The sequence below is a fragment of the Hetaerina americana genome, unplaced genomic scaffold (assembly GCF_022747635.1).
Source record: "Hetaerina americana unplaced genomic scaffold, ioHetAmer1.1.p SCAF_2, whole genome shotgun sequence".
Taxonomy (NCBI): domain Eukaryota; kingdom Metazoa; phylum Arthropoda; class Insecta; order Odonata; family Calopterygidae; genus Hetaerina; species Hetaerina americana.
The window spans coordinates 70,335,683-70,356,277 of NW_027286763.1; the positions used below are offsets into that span (position 1 = coordinate 70,335,683).

The window sequence follows — 20,595 nt, forward strand, 5'->3', positions numbered from 1 at the left end:
CAGTTTTATGATAGATACGAAATTTAAATTCCTTAAATTGCACACTATCGGTAAGCGTTCGCTCTCCACGACGTTTTTAATCACTTTTACTAAGCTTATGGCATAATTGTAATGGTTGTGCTAAAAGTTGAAATAATTTTTTTATTAGATGAAACATGAAAATGGAAAACACTAGCGTAATTTTGCGCACGTTGCTCCTTTACTTACAGTAGCCAAAACAGTTGGTATTTTCATCAAATTCTTTGACCATTTTGAAGTTCTCGTCACAAGTGTTATACAAGTTTTGGAGTTGAATCGCTTGGAAAATAGTTTAAATTCCACACGACTTGTAACATTTTTCTTTCCGAAGTTTCATGGTATTACGTAAAAGGTGTGTTAATGGTCGCAGGTTTTTCTGGACCACGCTTATACTGGTACTCGACCACATGTCTTCGTCCACTTAACAGAATGTTTAAACCAATGAAAGCTATATGGTGAAGAAGTGTTGACTGAGGGAGATGCGGAGTAGCAACGACTGGGGGGTAAGAGATGGGTTATTATAGAAGGATGGCCAAGACAATTTGAACCGAATAATTGAATAATGAAGAAGTTTTGAGGGCAGTGGATGAAGATTGATCCCTGCGGAAGACTGAAAAGAAGGCAGGACGTATGGGTTGAATATCTGCTACATTATGAAGGATTGGTGAACACCGGGTCACAATGGAATTTTTATGAAAAAAACTACAGATGACGAACCAGATCGGAATATGTAAAGCAGATAATGTTGGGAATGGGATATGGAAATTTTTCAGAACTAAAAAGGATTGCAAACGATGGATGTGAAAGGCTGTTACAAATCAATCCTGATGGATTGATAACTAAAGATGTCTCATTGAAGCATTGGTTTATGGCAACCTCCCCAAGTTATTGGTTTCCTCTCTCCCTTGACTACATCAATTACCATATGAACAGACATGTACATGTATCAAAAAATGCCAGGTGAGTTTCCTTAGCTCTTTTTCCTTTCGGATACGTTCTCTCGCCGCTTAATTCCTGTACGAATTATTCAGCAGTAGATTTATCATAACTATTCCTATTGCTTTTCCTTAACGGCAAGCAGTTTGGTCACCGAGTTTTCTGATTTAAACTATTTCTAACGAATAATATGGCCCTAATATCACAATAATTATATGTTATAAACGGTATTATATCAGCCTATCTACAGTTACTCCGCTATTGTCACATGAGGGTCGTCCAGAAAGTAATTCCCGTTTGGTCATAGTTAGCTCGAGTATTTACGACACCCTTCCTATGAAATGAATTTCCCAATAGCACTAATGGTGATAAAAGTGAAAGTCGCGAGATATACCAGGATTCTTTTCGCCAACGAGGTTAGAAAGATCACAGGCACCCAGAGGAAATAAGTAACAGCTGGATGATGGAGAGAAACGTTTGACCGACATTAGCTTCTTCCTCACGTAAGGCGAGGAAATATTTCGTTTAATATCAGATCTAATAGCTGATAGTTTTTCCGTGCGCATATTTGATTGAGTCTTCCACGGTAAGGAATCTTCCCATGCGCTGATTATTTTTATATAATTTTCATTTCAAATATCTCAAAGAGTATAGTTCGAAGAACAGAATACATGATTTTAAAATATCCCATAGAAAATGTTTTGAAACAGAATCGAGTGTAATTTGCATTATGATAATGATCCTTTGCTTTCATTTATTCCTATGCCATTCAATTCACATTTTACTTGCTCATAATAATCTATTTGATTTGTTTGGGTTTAACTGGAGGGCTGGACTTACTGAGTTCATTAGAACTTGGGTGTACTAACATACCGTTACGGTGTAATACGGAAGGAAGAATTTTGCAGCGTAACTACCTAGGTACCAAGAGTTGAAAGTCGTAAACAAAAAACGGATATTGCTATATATGAATATTCAGTTATACAATTATGGAAAGAATCTAATGTACAAATGACAAAAGTAAATTTCGTGTACAGATTTAATAATTAGGTCTCTACTGCAGAGGCAAGGAATACAGATAAGGCAGGTAGGCAACTCGGATTCTAAAAGAGCAGGAGATAGAGAAAGGCCGTTGTTTGTTTAAGGCGGTTGTCTCGAGGTGTCACGTGTATGGCCAAGATAATTTAAATATTTTCGACAAATATTTTTAAAGTTGCAGTTTAAAGTGCACTCTGTCGAATGAGCAGGATCTTTTTGAGTTACTTTTTATAAAGTTGGCAACTAAAATATTAAATGTGTCCCCTAATGGTATTGGGGCAATACCACCAGATTTATGGATTGATGGTGCAGAATTACATGACGTGTTCACGACAAAATTATGATTTCACGTACGCAACTATATAATAGTTGTAACTTAACAGCACTCCCCCGCGCATATTCAATTGGTATTACTCCATTTATGACAAAACAGCCAAAAGTTTTGGAGCACTTTGCAATAATTAATAAGATTCTCGGAGTGCTCTAAACATTTTGTGTTCACATGATGTTTGTTTCGGAACGACGAACGAATGGTTTGTTTCCGAACGATGAACGAAATGCGTTACATTACTTTGTCTTACCTTTTACAATTCGCGCGTCATAAATGTATGAACTATGATGACTCATTGACTTGGTCAGTCATAACCCAACCTTCTTTAGAATACTAATAGCAAAACGCATAGCATTTGCGACACCAAACTATGGCATGAAACCATTGTGGATTTTGAAAAGGAGCTTCTTTGACCATATCGAGTAAAAACAGTTGGAACTTCATCAGCTACCACCCTTCTCACACCAAACGCTCGATTCCTAAGTCTCTCTCTATCCGTGGACACCAGATTTTCAACACCACAGCCACCCTAAACAAATACCTCTACAATCTACACCATGCACTCCACAAACATGGTTACCCAGAAAAGCTCCTAGAGAATAAAATCCACTGCCGCACCCGATCTCACATACCACAGAAAAACAATCCCACATCTGACGCAGGGCTTAACCTTTGCACCACTAATTTCTCCGGATCCCACAGACTAAAAACTTTTCTTAAGAACTGTTTCCTATTTTACACGATAATGACGCGACCACATCCTTACTGCTCCAATACCCCTCTCTCGCATTCAGACGACCCGCCAATCTCAAAAAATTTCTGAGTTCCACCAACCCTTTGGCGCCCCCCCCCCCCCACTGACAAATTTCCTCATATTACCCCTACTTGCAACTGCCCCCGATGTAAAACATGCCTGCTCATCAGATCTGCTCCCCTCTCCTCACATCCCCTCATTGACCCCTCACCTCATACCAACGCTAATTGCCTCTCAAAAAACATTATTTTTCTTTTGTCGTGCAAACATGCACTTCATTTTACATAGGCGAATGCATTGCACACTTATCCATTCGAATGAGCAATCACCGGTACTCCTGCAATTCTGTCACACTATCTTCTCTTTCTATCTCTTCACACGCAAATTCCCACAATCTTTCCTTCGACCAGTGTTTCTCCGTAACCATCCTAGAATCCCTACCGGATTCAGCCACGAATATAGAGGTGACAACTCGAGAATCTGCATACATACTAGCTTTCCGATATTTCAAAAAATTCCCCATTAAACCGCCATATTTAATTCCCTTCCCAACATATCCTACACCCAACCCCCGAAGACTCCATAGTCCTTGTCTCAGTCCTTCCGGTCTGACTTGAAGAAGGCCTCAGAGAAGGCCGAAAGTTCAAACAATCAAAAAGGTGAGTGTCCTTCAACAAGTTATCTATTTAATTTTGTGTTCTATGGTGCCGTCCATATGGTGCACACACACACACTCACATATATATATGATTGCGTCGAAGTAACACGGAAGTGTTGATAACAAACTTGGACAGCAACAAACAACATAAGAACACATAAAAAGATCACTCACACTTTATTTCTTGATCATTTCGACGAAATTCAGCTCCGTCTTCATCGGAAGAAATAGTAGTAATGACCAATTTCATTACTTCCATGTCTTCCGATGAAGACGGAGCTGAATTCCGTCGAAATGATCAAGAAATAACGTGCGAGTGATCTTTTTGTGTTCTTATCATGTTTGTTGCTATCCAAGTTTGTTATATATATATATATATATATATATATATATATATATATATATATATATATATATATATATATATATATATATATATATATATATATAATGTATAACACTTAGCACTAGTGGACACAGACAAAAACTGCTATAGTGTATCCATCATAGCATCCCTCCCACCCTCTGATCCTCCACTGAAACTGAAAACATTAGAGCAATCCTTCATCTGGCTCTTGGAGTCCTGGAATTGGCCAGGAATCAATATTAGGGATTAATTACCCTGCTCCAATTATATTTTCATCCCCCTTCCACCCCCATCACCTTCTACATTTTCCCCACCCTTCTAACGCTGCCCCTCCAAACCCCCTTCCGAATTCTCTCCCCACCTTCCCCTTCCATCCATCGCTCCAGCCCTCGTATTCCCTTCAGTTCTGTCCCTCTCTTCCTTGATAAAGGTGGTCACGACCACCGAAAATTCGAAAAATAGTGAGTCTCTTTTTTGTGTGTTTCTGTGTTTTTGTCTGTGTCCACTAGTGCTAAGTGTGATACATTATTATTCACGTCCGTGAGACTTTCAAAAAGTGTTATATATATATATATATATATATATATATATATATATATATATATATATATATATATATATATCCCTCCCCGGACTACAACCTTGACGTGGTGGAAGGGCTTGTGCGTTCCGATGACCCCTAGAGCTGTGCTGGCGGGAGTAGTATTATTGCTCCTGGTAGGTTCACCCATTCCAGTTAGGTCGAAGGTTAGGAGCCAGACGAAAGGTAGTCCACGCAGCGTCTGTTCCTCAGTGAGGCGGCTGGAAAGGCGTCTGACCCTAGTGGGGCGGCCAGTAAGTGATGGTGTCACGTTAAAAACACTATTGAGGAAGGCAGCGGGAAACCACCTTAATTGACATTCCCAAGATAAATATGATGGGCACTACAGAGAATATATCTATCTATATGTATATATAGATATATATACATATATTTATATATATATATATTTATATAAATTTCTTCGAAATAGAACGCTCTTCGGCGACGCACAAATATATAAAAATAGAGATGTAAATTTTTAAAACATGGAAACACAAAGAAAGGACACTCCCCTCTTTTCGTTTCTGTTTTAAAAATCTACATCTGTGTTTATATTATATATATATATATATATATATATATATATATATATATATATATACCCACGTATACATATGATACATCGATGATGTTGAAGAACTCACTAGAAAACATAACACTTGGGCGGCACCGTAGAACATACAAATGTATGTACATATAAAGCACGTAAAAGGATAAATTTAAGAAATTTTAATTTTCCCGCCTTCCTCAGGTAAAATTCAGAAGGTTTCGGGTGGAGTGAAAGTGAGGGTTGGAGCGGGGGAAGGGGGAGAAAACGGTAAGGATTTAGTGGAGACTGTTGAGCACACCGGCAACCGACGACAATTTTCGGATCTATTGCTAATCGACGTTCGGATCCAAAGAACTTATTGTTGTTCAGGTTTACATTCCGACAAGTAATCATGAGAAGGAAAAAGTAGTAAGTGTATGCAAGCAATTAGAAAGGGTAATCGGGGTGGTTCTGACAGGAAACATTGGTGATGGGGGTTGAATTGCCATGGTAAGATTAGGGGGAGAAAGAGTGAGGTACACGCATGGGAGTCAAGTTCGGAAAAGAAATGACCGTAGTGAAAAAGCAATACAGTTTTTCGGGAGTAATAAATTAATTAATACTTCCTAGTGGAAATGAATTAGTTTTAACGCATATCACGGCTACTTTTCAGGGGATGTGTACTTTTAAATAATTTTGATTAATTTTAAAATTGTTTTCTGAGGAGTTGGGAATTGAGTTTTTATCTTTAAGAAACTACTTGGTGGTTTAACCATGAAAATAGACAAATTCGTGTGCAAAATATCGCTATATAAAAAGAAAAACCAGTGACCTTATTTGATGATGTGGCATTTATTTAGGAACAGAAACATAAATTCACAGTTTCCTCTAATCTCAGGTGAGAATTTGGACCGTAACTTAACTAACTATTCGTGTAGAATAGCATCAATTTCAAGAGAATAAAAAAGACAAGAAAAAAAAGTTACTGGAATGCAGAAGCGTTAAGGTGAACGAAAAGAAAGGAATGCCAGGAAGCAGATGATAAAATCTTAAATGTGGATATGGTGTGAGGAAGGTAGGGGATTTCTTATTAAATGGGTAGCAAAAGCTACAAAAGGAATAATCAGAATGAAAAAATAGATAAAAATCAGACAGTGATTGATAACAGAAGAGATGATTAGGAGGATAAAAAGGAGGAGGAAATGGAAACCTTAACATATGCTCGTAATAGGGAAGAGTGCAAAGAGCTTAATAATAACCAATGTAAGAAACTGACAGGGAGAAAGAAACGTGGTCTTAAGACAAATGAGATTATATGGCAATTTTATAGAGACAAAGTGAATTGTGTGCACTATACAAGAAGGTAAAAGTACTCGCAGGATAAAATAAAAGAAAATCTGAACGCAATATTAGAGATAGATTTGAGAAGTATTTACCGAAACCGTTGAGATTCCGGAAGTATTGATAGAATACGCTGAATAACTGTATGGTAAATATATTAAGCCATGGATCCAGGAATTTAGACATCGTACAAGTATACCATGTCAATTAGGATAGCTAAGAAGCCGGCGAACTTGGCAGGGAGATAGAGAAAGCATTAGAATAAATTTAAAAATAGGCTTTGGAGATAGAATAAGTCTCTGCAAAAATACTCAAGAGTTTCGCGAAGGATGGAAGAAGAAAGTTTTTACAAGAATATTACCATTTATAAGAGAGGAAGTTGTTATGAAGGCTTTGTTTAATCACTAGTAATCCTATCCCAAAGAAGAGGATGCAGCAATAGATCAAGTATATAGGATGTATATGTTTGATTTTGCAAGCGACTACTGTCGTATTTTGGATTTAAAAAATGATTAAGAAGAGGCCAAATGATTATTTATGGAAAGATAAGGTAATTTGAGAAAAAGGAGAGCCCCGCGTGATGTAACAACAGTAATAAGTTCACGAATAGGAAGGCATGGCATACAAAATAATGTCAATATACGAGGGTCATCCGGAAAGTAGTACCCGTTCGTGCCGCATGAAGTGCTGACGACGCGAGTAGCCGCTGGACGAGGTCAGATAGCTTCAGTGGCTTGTCTGCCTTCTCTGAGCCAAGTTGCGTGACGCTAGCATTGCCTGTGTTGTTTCTGTGATTGTTTACAATGTTTAAAAAAATTGAGAACGCCGCCAGTTGTGAAGTGAGGGCAGTGATTAAATTCCTCAATGCAAGAAACGTTCGCCCATGTGATATTCATCGCCAATTAAAGGAGGTGTATGGAGACAATGTAATGGACGAGTCGTCTGTTCGGCGGTGGTGTCGCAACTTCAACATGGGGAGGGGGAACACACACGACGATGAGCGTTCGGGGAGACCGTCTGTCATTACAGACCAACTGGTGAGCTCAGTTGACGAATTCGTGAGGAACGATCGGCGCGTCACAATTGATGACATCTGTGAGCATTTTCCCAATGTTTCTCGAACAATTGTTCATGAAATTGTTAAACACCATCTGCATTATGCAAAAATTTGTGCAAGATGGGTCCCTCGCGTATCTCAATGAGCTGGCGGCGAAGGACTATGCAGCAGGAATACAGAAACTTGTCACACGTTATGACAAATGCCTTAATTTGCTTGGAGATTATGTTGAGAAGTAGTTTAAAGTATCCTCTTTCAAATAAAATTTTTTATGTTTGTTAATATTTACTTTTGTGTCTTTATTTCACGAACGGGTACTACTTTCCGGATGACCCTCGTATATTTGTTCTCATTGTGGATTTCTAAAATGAGTGTCATGGAGTAAATTTACTACATATTAAGAACGCACTTCAGAAGATGGTGGTAGATCGCATTGATAAGCGACTTATTTTAAATCTGTGCATGAATCAGACTGCGCAATTGCAGATATCAAATGGAGAATTATAATGGACAGTGGTAATCGTACGGGTAAATCAGAGCTCCTCGTTATAATCTGTACTTTTCGATGAACACGCAGAGGAAACGGTGAGAGAGTCATACGAAGGACTAGAGGTAGGAATTTATTGACTAAATAATTACACTTTTCCAGTAGCTCAAAATTTTATCACCAGCTAGACTTTTGTACCACATCATCATCAGATCCTGAAGATGATACAGCACAGTAAATCGATACCTGGTCGGTAATACATCTTTAACTATAGAGAAAGTGCTATCATTTGGTCACGATTATCGTATGTTCCAATTCCATCATATCGCACCTGAAACTACGCAATTAAAATCGGTTAGATTTTCGGACGATGAAACTTTAGTTAGACAATCATCCGAAGGAATTCAGTGGATTCTAAGCGCATAAGAGAAAAACTGTGATTGTGGTTTTTTGATTATGAAGTATTTAAAACAATGCATGTTTGTCTAAGCCTGGAAAAATAAGGTTATGCAATAATGCGGTGGATTGGAGGTACCGGAAAAAGATGATCAGGATACAGACGTACTACACTTGTTTTGCCATGCTGGTAGAATGGATGAGAGTTGACTCCCCGAACAAGATGTATCCGTGATAGAAGAGTGAATGCTCGAAAAGGGATGAGTACATTGTGAAAGTAATGGGGAAATATGGCCATAAAGTCTCATATAACAAGAAGTATCGACTTTTCAGGGACAGAACAAAGAGCATATGTGAAATTATATGCGGCTATGACAGTGGTGAAATATATTTTGCAATAATAGGGTAGCATGGGAGAAATTAATAAAAGGATGTAACTTATTTCATATAAATAATACTTTTTTACTTTTTTCGACCCGAAATATAAATAGGGTCTATATTTAGTAATTTATCGTTTGGAGAAATCAAGACTGGATAAAGCGTACAGCGATTAACGTAGAGGCGAATAAACGGGAGTCTAATGGTCTATCCTCACACAATTACGAAATCCGCGAGCACCGCATTACGAACAAAGTTGAAGACTAAATTGAAAAATTATGAAAGAAGGGGAAGGTGAAATGAACATTCGAAATGAGGTATGCAGCACACTATAATTCATATTGTTTTGCACGTTCTTAGTTAATTTAATGTCGTTTTTTTGGGTAAGTTATCGATTAAAATTTAATGTGTTTATGGATATAGCGTATCACGTTATGTACGGGGGCACCAGTGGCATCTTTCGGTGGGAAAATATTTTCTCTGAAGATAGGCAGCCCATCAACTTTCACACCCGACTCGCCATCCCCCATAAACCAATAAAATTGATTTTATCTTCTCCCCACCTTCCCCCGCCGTCTCGTCGCATCAATCATTCTTCAGAATTATGTCATTGGCTGAGTGAACTTAACCAGACTTAAACGATCTGTCCTCTAAGGAGAATGGGAACACATTTAGAAAAACAATAGAGTGCCGACAGCCATAAAGATTCAGTGACAAGGTTCTCGTGGTAATATCACATAAATGTGTTTTATATGGCGTGAAAACGATGGAAGCTTCCCAAAGACAAGGGTAACTTGTGTCCTCAAGAAAAATTGATTCCCTTCCAAGTAACCTCACAGGATAATCGTGACGTGTATCGCATCCCTAGCTTTACGCCGTCGATCTGATCTACATGTATCACTATTCAAGACAGGAAAAGAAGTCGAGTCTTAATACAGGTTGCTTCCGCAGTAAGAATTCACGAGGGTTTGAACCCGGGTCGAGGTAATGAATGCATTTGATTAAGTCCCCTGCTCAGTGGGAACACAGTGATAAAGAGAAATAAAATCCGACCAAAGAGCGCCGTGGAATGAGGGGAGAAAGTGGGGGAATAAAGGCGAAAACCCGCTCCATTGGCTATTGGTTTCATGAGAGGGCCAGGGGATGGGAGGCCTGGTTCCATGAGGGAGAGGGAATGCAATGGGATGGGAAGGGTGGTGGGCGAGGCGTTTTTACGGCCAACTGAGACGACCATAACCAGTCGGTTTGAGCGGCCAAGAGGTAGTCGAGAGTGGAACTGCCGTCGCCTGAAGTTACATAAGTGCGCGTGTGGTGGAGGCTTTGGGAAATCCTTTGGGACGTTCACGCGGCGAAGGAGCTCTTCTGCAGGGTAAGCAAACGGAAAGATTCATTATCGTTTAGCGCTGGGAAAAGAACACTTAAGAGTCCGAACTTTGTTTCCTGTGGTGAGTTGAGCTATGTGCCGACACCATTATTTCGTAGTTTTCCGATCGGGAGGGGAGCACGCCGACGAGAAAATCGCGATTTAAAGGAACGCGATGCTATTCGGGACCAAAAAAATAAATGAACGCGGCTGTTTTCCAGCATGAAAACATTTCTTTCTTTTTAGAAAACGGCGAGATCACCAAGATTTGGTGACCCGTGATTAAATGCTGGTGTTTCTTCCCCTTCACGCAGCCCCCAATTATGATATTCTGTGAAGTGTTCACGTATGTCCGCCGTATAAAGCCGTCGCACATACTCATCTTCTCAGAATAATACCGCCGGTCTAATTGAGAAATAAAAGTGACTTCAGAGTCCTCGTTTTCCGCGCCTTGTGGACGCGACCCGTTTCTCAGTCTCCAGGTTGGGAGGGTGAACGAACGCAAAGTACCCATTGAACCAGAGGGTGATCTGAAAGCTCCCCGAGTGTTCCTTTTTCTTTCAAGGACCTTCCCTGGGTCGGAAGGTGCCGCGTCTCCTCCACAGCTTGGAGAGAGGGGCATCGGCCACGGAAGAACGCGACTAATCCCGGCCGTGTGACCGGTTCGCGCGCTCTACGCCGAGCTCACTCCATGTGCCTCCAGGAAAGCTCCCTCTCGTCTTCTTTCAACTCGTTCCTCCGCGGCATCCTATCCCCGACTCTCGTAACCTCGGAATTCCTAGCCTGAGTTCCGGCGAGAAACGGGCAGAGATTTTAACTTCCGAAGGTTGACCCGACACGTCTCATCTAAAGCGTCGCGCATAAATTATACCTCATCCATACTTCCCGCCCCATATTCGGGATGGCCTCGTAGTTAATAAAAGCAATCGTCACAATCGGTATGAATAAAGACCACAAACCTTGTCGAATTGTGAACAACCATAATGTGCCCTGTGGGCAATGGCGCCACAAAATTCCTACTAATACGAAATATCAGTTGTGTTATTCTCTTACGACATCCAAGTAATACAAAAAAGGTCCCATTCTTCGCTTATTAGTCAGTAAATAATTGCAAAGTCGAAGAAGTATGTTAACATGTATATATATATATATATATATATATATATATATATATATATATATATATATATATATATATAATATTATATATTTAATTATATAATATATATATATATATTATATATAATTAAATATATAATATATTATGTATATATATATATATATATATAAAAGCATCTCAGCCATTTTTTGTTGCGCAAAATATACGATACGAAAACGTGTATGCTAACTTCATCCATTAAATTGTCATGACTGCCATCGTGACATCCCCGACCACATACTGTTAAGGTGGTTGGCGGTGTGTTGTGTATATGTAAAAGAAGGCAAGCTTCAGTTGGTCAAAACAAATGCTTATTCAGAAACTGCAATTCTTTAAGAAGCATTCATATGCAATAAAAACGGGAATAATGCAACAGCCAAGTATAAAGTGCGGGGTGCTCTCAAAGTTTTTAATTGCAGGGTCTGCCCACAGCCAACATTAGCGATAGAAACATTTTGAAAAACCACACGAACTGAAAAAGAGTGGTTACATATACCAACATCATCAATGTATCCATGTCACATACATTACTTGCATATTTAACTTATTCCTCACCCTATTTTTTTTATTTGCAATAGCCTTTAGGACCCTCTCCCCAACACAATTAGTCCATATTTGTGCCCATCCCGACATACCCAACTTTCATTCACATGCGATAATGTAATAAGAACTATTGTACACTGTTGTGCACTGTCATCTTTGCTACCTTTGGCAAACATCAACTCCTTTTATATGCTCCGCATACAATCCTCCCGGTATATGACATGGATTTTAATTTTTTTCCGTCATCCTTTCATCAGAATTCTGCCAACAAATGCAATCCGTAATTGAACTCGCACATTCATGAAAATCATTTACCAACCATGATGAAATTGCTCACACCCTTGTTTCACATCATGATTTATCTCAAATTCATTACTCAATGTCTCGTTTACTATTGCACTCGCTTTAGTATTTAAAAATAACACTTTTTCAACATTCTGTAAATAACTAAATTTTCCATTAAACATTTCCCTCTTTACCATGTTGAAAATGTACCCTCTCCGGATCAATAAATCAGAAAACACCTAGTATCGTCCTTCCACACATTTCGCTACATGAAGTATTGTCTTCGATTTTTATTTTGCCGAGAACTTGGGGCGAACATGTTAACAAGATTCTTTCCTTATGGCATTCAGTCCGGGAGGCGCATTCTGAATACCAATGACTCTCCGTGGTTTCATTTAGATTGAAAAGCTGAGGAGGTTAAAGTCAAGAATGCCCAAATGAAAAAAGCTTCATTCAGATGGTTGAAAGAAAACAGCAAGTTGGCTCTTACGCACAAAAAGTATTACATTTTAGCCTACTATTAATAAGAATTAATATCTTGTGACTATTAATAAACTCTTGATGATGGTAGATAGATATGTTTTTGCTTGTATTTTATGTTATTTGTAGAGAAAGAGCAGAGAGAGGATGTATCGTCGATTGACATGGCTATCTTTAGTGTGGGAGATATTTGGAGATGGTGTCGCATCGTGACAGTGGAAGACAAATGTGGTAATTAATAGCTAAACGAGATATGTGAGTGATTACTTATTCTCCCAAATGAAGGTGAGATTCGTGCTTCCATTGTCAATGAACCGACATTCGTAATTATTATAGAATGACAAGTAATAGTACTACTATATGTCCTCCGAAATAGCCTTGGCTTCAAGAGGTAGTTGTGGCCAATACTTAATGGAATTCCGTCTTAATGAAACGGAAGAAACAAAAACTTTTGCGTTTCCACAGAATAGAATTTTTATCGTCTTCTAGTTTTGCTACACTTTAAGAGTAGTAGTTCTCGATGATACTATATTGTTGCGAAACTACGTGGCTAGGCTGAAAAGTAATGCACACATGCTTGTAGAGCGTGAACATAAACAAATAGAAAGATCGGGCAAAAAGTACAGCTAAGAACAATCTTAAATTTCAAAATCATATATTTATTTTTCAGCATAGTCACCGTTAAGGCTATCCCTCGCAGTTGGCAATGAAAATGATACCCTGTGGAACCCCATGTTATTGCTCCTTCCTGTTCATAATAAGCTTGCCAACTATTGATTTCATTTTAAATTGATTATTTGCTGAGAAAAATAACAAAGAACTATTGTCCCTTAATTCAAGAATAATGAAGTTACTTTAGAGTGTGGCCCCGTGTGGCCATATGCGCAATCACGAATAAATCTTTAATCTGCCACATCAAAAGATGCTTGATTATGGTTAATTGTGTTTCTGATAGCAATATTTATTCTTCAAAACTCGCATATGAATTGCCCAAATTTATTTTCTTTTATAATATATCAATGAATACCACACTCGGAATCCACCATGGCATCGTAAAATTCGTTTTAAAAGCCATAAATCTAATTGGCGTCAAGGATTTCTATTACGAAGAGGTTTCCCGCCAATGACAGTGATGACCTTCTTTTCTCGTAGTCTCCTCAAGTTTCCAACGCCGATGTTTTGTGAGAACAAACGCGTAAAAGCGCGCCGGAAAATCGAGAGTAAAATTAGGAATTCCAGCATGATACCGCCATAAGTGTACCATGGACTAATAAATTATATGTCCTTAAATATGTGTCTTTATTTCAGTTGAATGTTCTTGCGACAGTAGTGAGGTAATTCCGGGTAATGATTTGGAAAGCGTTTGGTGCTAAATGAAAAGTCCTCAATCCAAAAGAATTTATGTTCCCGCGTTCTACAGATCGCCAGTCGACAGAGACAATTCAATACTAAATATATATCAGCAAATCAAAGGTTTCTCATCCCAATACAATGATCGCGACGTTATAATCGGTGGAGATTCCAATGTCCCATCTATTGACTGGAGCAATCGTAGTTTAAAACGGGAGGTAGAGGCAAAGATATCTGCGAATAACTATTGAATTCTTTTTTGTATATATACCTCGTAAGTCACCGCTAAGGTTTGTGGTTTGTTTGTTTGTGGTTTGTGTTTTTGACTCTGATATAACCCTACCGTAGTAAGACAATGTTGTTCTGATCCCTTATCATTTGTGGAAAAAATGACATCTTAAATCTATCTGTTCTACTCTTAAACTCTCTAATTTTATTAGCATGATCTCTCCTGCCGTAGTGCGATGGGGTTATTAATGCATTTTCCCCATCACTGCTCAAGAGACGCTCTCCCAATTTATGCAACAGCTTCAATTTGTAATTTAACCTTCGCTCCGTCAGTGATTCCCAGCGAAGCTGCTGTAATATTTTGGATACGCTACTAAGTTCATCTCCTCTACACTGCACGCGATCCAATTCGGCGATTAATCCAAATTCGTGAGTATCCATATTCTTACAACATATTCTAAATGAGACCTACCCAGCGAAAGATAACATTTCCCTTTGACGTTTTCATCACATTTACAGAGTATTCTTTCAATAAATGCTATTTTTTTTTTTAACTTGTCCACGTATTCCCCGTACACAAGTATGTTTCAATGTTAACGACATTGACTCCGTAGTCACTAGTAAGATACGTTTATTTGCCGACGATGCAGTGGTTTAACGTGATCTCCGTGATCCTGAGGACCCAACACATTTGTCAGATGACCTTAATTGTATACAACGCTGGTAGGACACTTGACAATCAGAATTAAACTTAAAAAAGTGCGTAGTCAAAAATTTTTAGAAAAATGAGCAATTCCCACTCGAACGCCTACTGTATTGGGAACACTGAAATAAAATACAGTTGGGTAGTTTTTATGGGAGGCGACCGAAAGCTAGGGTCATTTGCGCCATTAGGGATGGATGGGAACGGAAGGGTGGAGAGAAACCCGGCGTTGGTATTAGCCGACTGTTGTTGAAAGGCGCCAATGGGTTCGCAGTTCAACGCCCATCCAACGGACGTCCTACTCACTCAGAGTTCTCTCCACTAAACACCTCAATTAGGGATCGGGATGCCGCTGAAAAATATTTGTTGCCTCCAGGACTTGAACCCAGGCCTTCTCGGTGGGAAGCCTCTACGTTTGCATCCGAACCATCCCGATTCCCCCAAAATGGAGTCTGTAGACTCAATTAAATACCTAGGCCTTACCCTCACTCATGATCTCTCCTGGGTGAAACATACTTAGGTACGGGGAATATTTGGACAAGTTAACAGAAAATTAGGATTCATTAGAAGAGTAGTTGGTAAATGTGATGAAAAGGTCAAAGAGAAATGTTATCTTTCACTGGTTATGCCTCATTTAGAATATGCTAAAAGTATAAGGAATCCTCACGAATTTAGATTAATCGCCGAATGGGATTGCTTGCAGCGTAGAGGAGCTAGATTTGTAATACGTTATTATGATGAACTTGGTAGTGTATCCAAAATATTAGAGCAGCTACGCTGGGAATCGCTCACGGAGCGAAGGTTAAATTATAGATTGAAGCTCTTGCATAAATTAGAAGGTCTCTTTAGTAGTGATGTTGAAAATGTAATATTACCCCATCCTACTACAGTGTGAGAGATCATGCTAATAAAATTAGAGAGATTAAGCTTTGAGCAGATACAGTTAAGATGTCATTATTTCCACAAATGATAAGGGATCAGTATAACATTGTCTGTCTGGAGTAAGATCATATTGGGTTCAAAATTAGTTTGGTATGTATTCACCCTCTGCCACACACCTTAGCGGTGGCTTGTAGGGTATGTATAAATAAATAAAAACAAATATAGTATGTAAAGGAGTAAAATTTAAATTCCCTGATTCAAGTTCGTAGGTACTAAGAAAAATACACAACTGCCAAGAGTTCTTGCCAGCAATGTCAAAGTTTGATAATACTGGAAAGTTTTGCATTTAATTCCCCGATCTGAAAAAAATACAGCTGGGTGTATAAAATTCAGCGATTTTTTATAGTGAAAACATTAATTCTTTGAAAGTCGCGTGCCTCACGTCGTTTTGTTTCCTTAAAACTTATTTATGAACCTTCCGATTGTGAATTTTATTAATTTGTTTATGAAGAGCTGTGATAAATTAAGTTCAAAAGACTATTAATTTGGGTGGTGGAAAATTACTGTGAAGCCGTCAACCGGTTGTCAGTTAAGACAGCCTGATTACCATTTTGTGGCCAAGGATTTATATATCTCCTTTTAAAAGTGTTACGTAACAACAAAAAATTAATTCTGCAGCTAACAAAATCATGTTCTTCATATCGGCGGGATGTTCGACAATAATCTATCGAAGACCACCTACCTGACGAGATGCGTGTAGTGAAGCTATCACGAGTGATAATTTACTTTTATTTCTCAATTGATGACCTCTTCTTCGTATTTGGTACTCGAAATGATTTCGTGCGGACCATCCCAATGAACACTCACGCTACAGAAATACGTGTATAATGAATACAAAGAATGTATTTTTAGCTTTTAGTCCGCTTATTTTTTGTAGGTGCAAACTTGCAGCGTATTTTACTACGAATGTGCCTACCATCGTACTCTGATTCAGCTATTAAATAAGATCTAGGACGCTTGGAAAAAGAGCGTATATTTTATTTCTGGTAGGAGACTTTCATCACCGGCAGATATGGTTTGTGCAACTTAACTTGTTTGACCAGGTTTTGGCATCAATGCATTAAACTTTAGATTCAGAAAATTATATCAGTCTGTGCACACATTTGTGAACACACTATCACGCCTCCGCTATGAGGCCGCTAATGATTTGTTTTAATGAAATTCGACTCGAAGGGAGAGAAGAAACGTCATGATTAAAAACATTGCTAAAATCTTCGAGGACACCGAGGTGACCAAAAACAAATCGTTGAGTTCAGTAAATGTGTATTATTACATTTTAACGCCTGGTTCTATTGGTTCTCAACTCGTCTACCCGAGAGGTTGTAGTGCGGGGTATTTCGTGCAAAGTAAATGTGATAAAAACGCCTCACGAGAATTTCTGACTTTTTAGCCGATGACTTTCTGAGTCGGTGAAAGCTCTCATGTTTTTCCCCTATAAGTGACGGACAAGAAGCAGATACTCTTAATTAATTGGTAACTCAAAAGAAATGGCTTCATTGCATTTCGAGTCACACATCTTTGTGACACACTACTAGCCATGCCAACGGTGGCAGAGCGTTAGGGTTAAACACCAGATATTTGACTACCCACATTGTAAATTACTAAACTTTTAGCAACGCAATGTGAAATTTTATACTCGTACTTCTAACTATTGAATGCTTCAAAAACTATGCATCCGTTATATCGTTTAAGTTTTCATTGTTACTCTACGCATGAAAGACTAAATTTTTTTGTGGTGTCTGTAATAACGAATGCTGTAGTAATGCCTACCTGGTCTAATTGTGAAACAAAATATCCGGAGATACTTCAACGAAAATTATTCTGCCCACTTTCACGGAAAAATAGCAATCTCGTGATCTTCCGCAGTATTAGTTATTAGCATTAGTATTTTTAGCACCCTAAAAGCCACCGCTAGGGTGTTTGGCGGGGGGTGAATACACACCAGACAAATTTTGAGTCGAATATGACCCTACCGCGGTCGGACAATGTTATTCTGATGCCTTGTCGTTCGTGGAAAAATTTACAAAATAAATGACTGTATGAGAGGGAGAAAGGTCTGTAACTGCCAAGTTCTTCCCTTTGACAAACAGACTATCGGGGTTCGTGCAGGGATTCTGCGTCAGGTGGTAGAACCCAATGGTTTAGAGGTGGGATATTTAGGGAATCGAGGAAAGGTGGAGAGAAACCCAGCGGCGGCATTAGCCTACTTTTGACGAAAGGAGCCAAGGGATTCTCAATTTAACAAACTATCCGACGAACCATGTACTCCACTTGAAGTGCCTTCGCATAGCCCCCACAAGTAGGAATCTGGATATTACTGAAATATTATGCCACCTTGGCCGATTCGCACGCAGGCCCTCGGGGTGAGAAGCAAGTACATTATCCACCATCTCGTAGATAGATTAGATAAATATAAATCATATTGTTAACCGACAGAGATGATAGTTTTAGCATAGCATAGAATTAGTTGGTGAGATCACAGCATTAGATAGTAATATAGTAAGTTGAATACCAAACAGCGATTTAAAGAATCCCATTTTCTCTGGCACAATTCGTCATCACTATGGAAAATACGAGACCTTTGCAGCCCCTAGTTCATCCTCTGACGACATGAAAATACGAAGTGGACGGTGGACAACCACGAAGTCTCTGGCGACTCCTAGTCGCGAGTCTGCCGACGTATTCCTTTGGCACCACTGCCCTTGCAACCTTTAGTGCACTCAAGGTTTTTGCCGGAAATCACGCCGGAGAAGTCCGTTTCCCGTAACCACTGTCTTTCTGTCGGTGTAATGCACTGAAAGGGGCCAGCGATCACCATATTCTCGTTGAATTTCATTGATTGACTGAATCTTCTTTAAATTCCCTAGCATGGGCTACGGTGGGCCGATAATGTTTGGGAGAGACGAAAGGGTTGGGTGGGCACTTGCTCCGATTGCTCTACATCTACTGAATATGAAAATAGTGAATTTACGTGGTTAAGTTGATTGTTACTAAGTAGCCATGTACTTCATGAAGCCATCCGTATCTTGCTTTGACTACCCAAATGTATCGTAGGTTCCCTTTGAAAGGCGGCGGCTAGTCACAGACCCGTAAAGGAGAAAAATGTTAACTATAATGAAAAGTATTGGAACGAATTAATGGAAAAAACCTTCGTAAAATCTTTAATTTTGTTAAATGAGAGTTATGAAATTAATTTTATGTTCTAGTTATTGTGAATTGCTATTCAGCAACAAGGTATATGCATAGTTACATTCCAAAGAAAAATATTTGAGAGAGAAACTACGTCATTGGCACGACGCGTGTTTGATAGAATAATTATATTATTCGAGAACTTATATTGTTGAAATTTCAGCGTGAGAATGAAATACATAGGGTAATTTTAATTATTGTTTTCTTTCTCCCGCGCATTCAGAAGTTGTAAAGCAATGTATACGTTGTTCACGCTTATCTGAGTGGTTTGAATCAAGCGATCGTTTAGATAGATTCATCTTTCTCTCGCGATCGAACAAAAGCTGTCACAGATACCAACTAGGATACGTATAGACTATTTGACCCAATCAAATGCACTCTGGACACGGATAGGTTTCCTACCTACGAGATTGACTTCTTGCGGAATTAAGTGAGATGCGACGAGCGTCGCAGCCCTGTCATCGAACGAATGCGTTTCGTTACGTAATCAGAATGTCAACGACACGCGCGCTAGAGAACAGTTATAGTCTTACATTCAACACAATCATCAAAGAGTAGATTTGAAATACTGTGATAGATAAACCCGGTTGGTTTGGTTCAAGTCAACTCAAGGTAGGAGGTATTTAGGTTATATCATTATAATTGGTGTGGCCTAACGTTTAAGGTAGGTTTTGACTTGACACAGACTGATCATCGCTGCACTTCCTAGGTCTTTCCTGAAAGATAACCTGATAAACCAAACTATTCTTCACAATTTGATTCTATTCTTCTCTTTTGATTCTATCTTCATTGGGTTTAAAATGCTTATCATTTTTCTGTCCTTACCTCGCCTTTCCGATGTCCTCCTCTCTATCATAGTCTTAAGAATTCCATCGCCAATGAAACTTTTCATACCTCCTTTGGACTTCCCCAAAAATTCTCTCTCCTCCCCCTCTATGTCTAGTAATAGTATGGTTTTCCATTTTATTATTTGCTGTCCATTTTACCGAGGACGCCGGCTCTAAGCGTCATCAGAACGCACAACCCTTCCACCACACTAGTCAGCGTTGTACTCGTAGTCAATGAGATTCAGCTTACACAGTAACTTTCATTTGAATAACCGTTATATGTTTTCAAAGTACGAAGATTGACTATAGAATTCTGCGCTTTTTCTGGAGCCTCAACCGTATCTGCTCTGAAGACTCCCGCCATGCAGTATTAATCGATTAAAAATTGGGGATGAGAGGTATGGAAACATTATTTTCAAACATTTCCCCCGATAAACCGTGTTTGCGGGAACCACCCGTTCATCCGGATTAACTAAATTAATATAAAGGTTGTAGAGTACACCAGTTGAATGGCAAAAGTAGTTTTTATTTAGAGGTGTGCAGTATAAATCGTGGATTTTCATTCATATTCCCTCAATACTTTTTCTGTGTTCATTTTCTTCATTATAAATGATTAATTTTGCGTGATAATATTAATGAGATGTCAACACTCA

General features: G+C 38.9%; 1 protein-coding gene across 3 annotated transcripts in view; it reads left to right on the forward strand.

The window, feature by feature from the left end:
- The window catches only part of LOC139687498 (protein scarlet-like), a 144,154-nt gene that overhangs the window by 32,981 nt on the left and 90,578 nt on the right, over window positions 1-20,595 (forward strand). Inside the window, exon 1 of one of the 3 annotated variants that reach the window (XM_071584686.1) lies at window positions 10,156-10,242. The exons of the other annotated variants lie outside the window; for them this stretch is intronic. The gene's annotated coding sequence lies outside the window, so the exon portion shown is untranslated. Of the gene's footprint in view, window positions 1-10,155; window positions 10,243-20,595 lie in introns of those variants that run through there. 3 annotated transcript variants of the gene reach the window in all.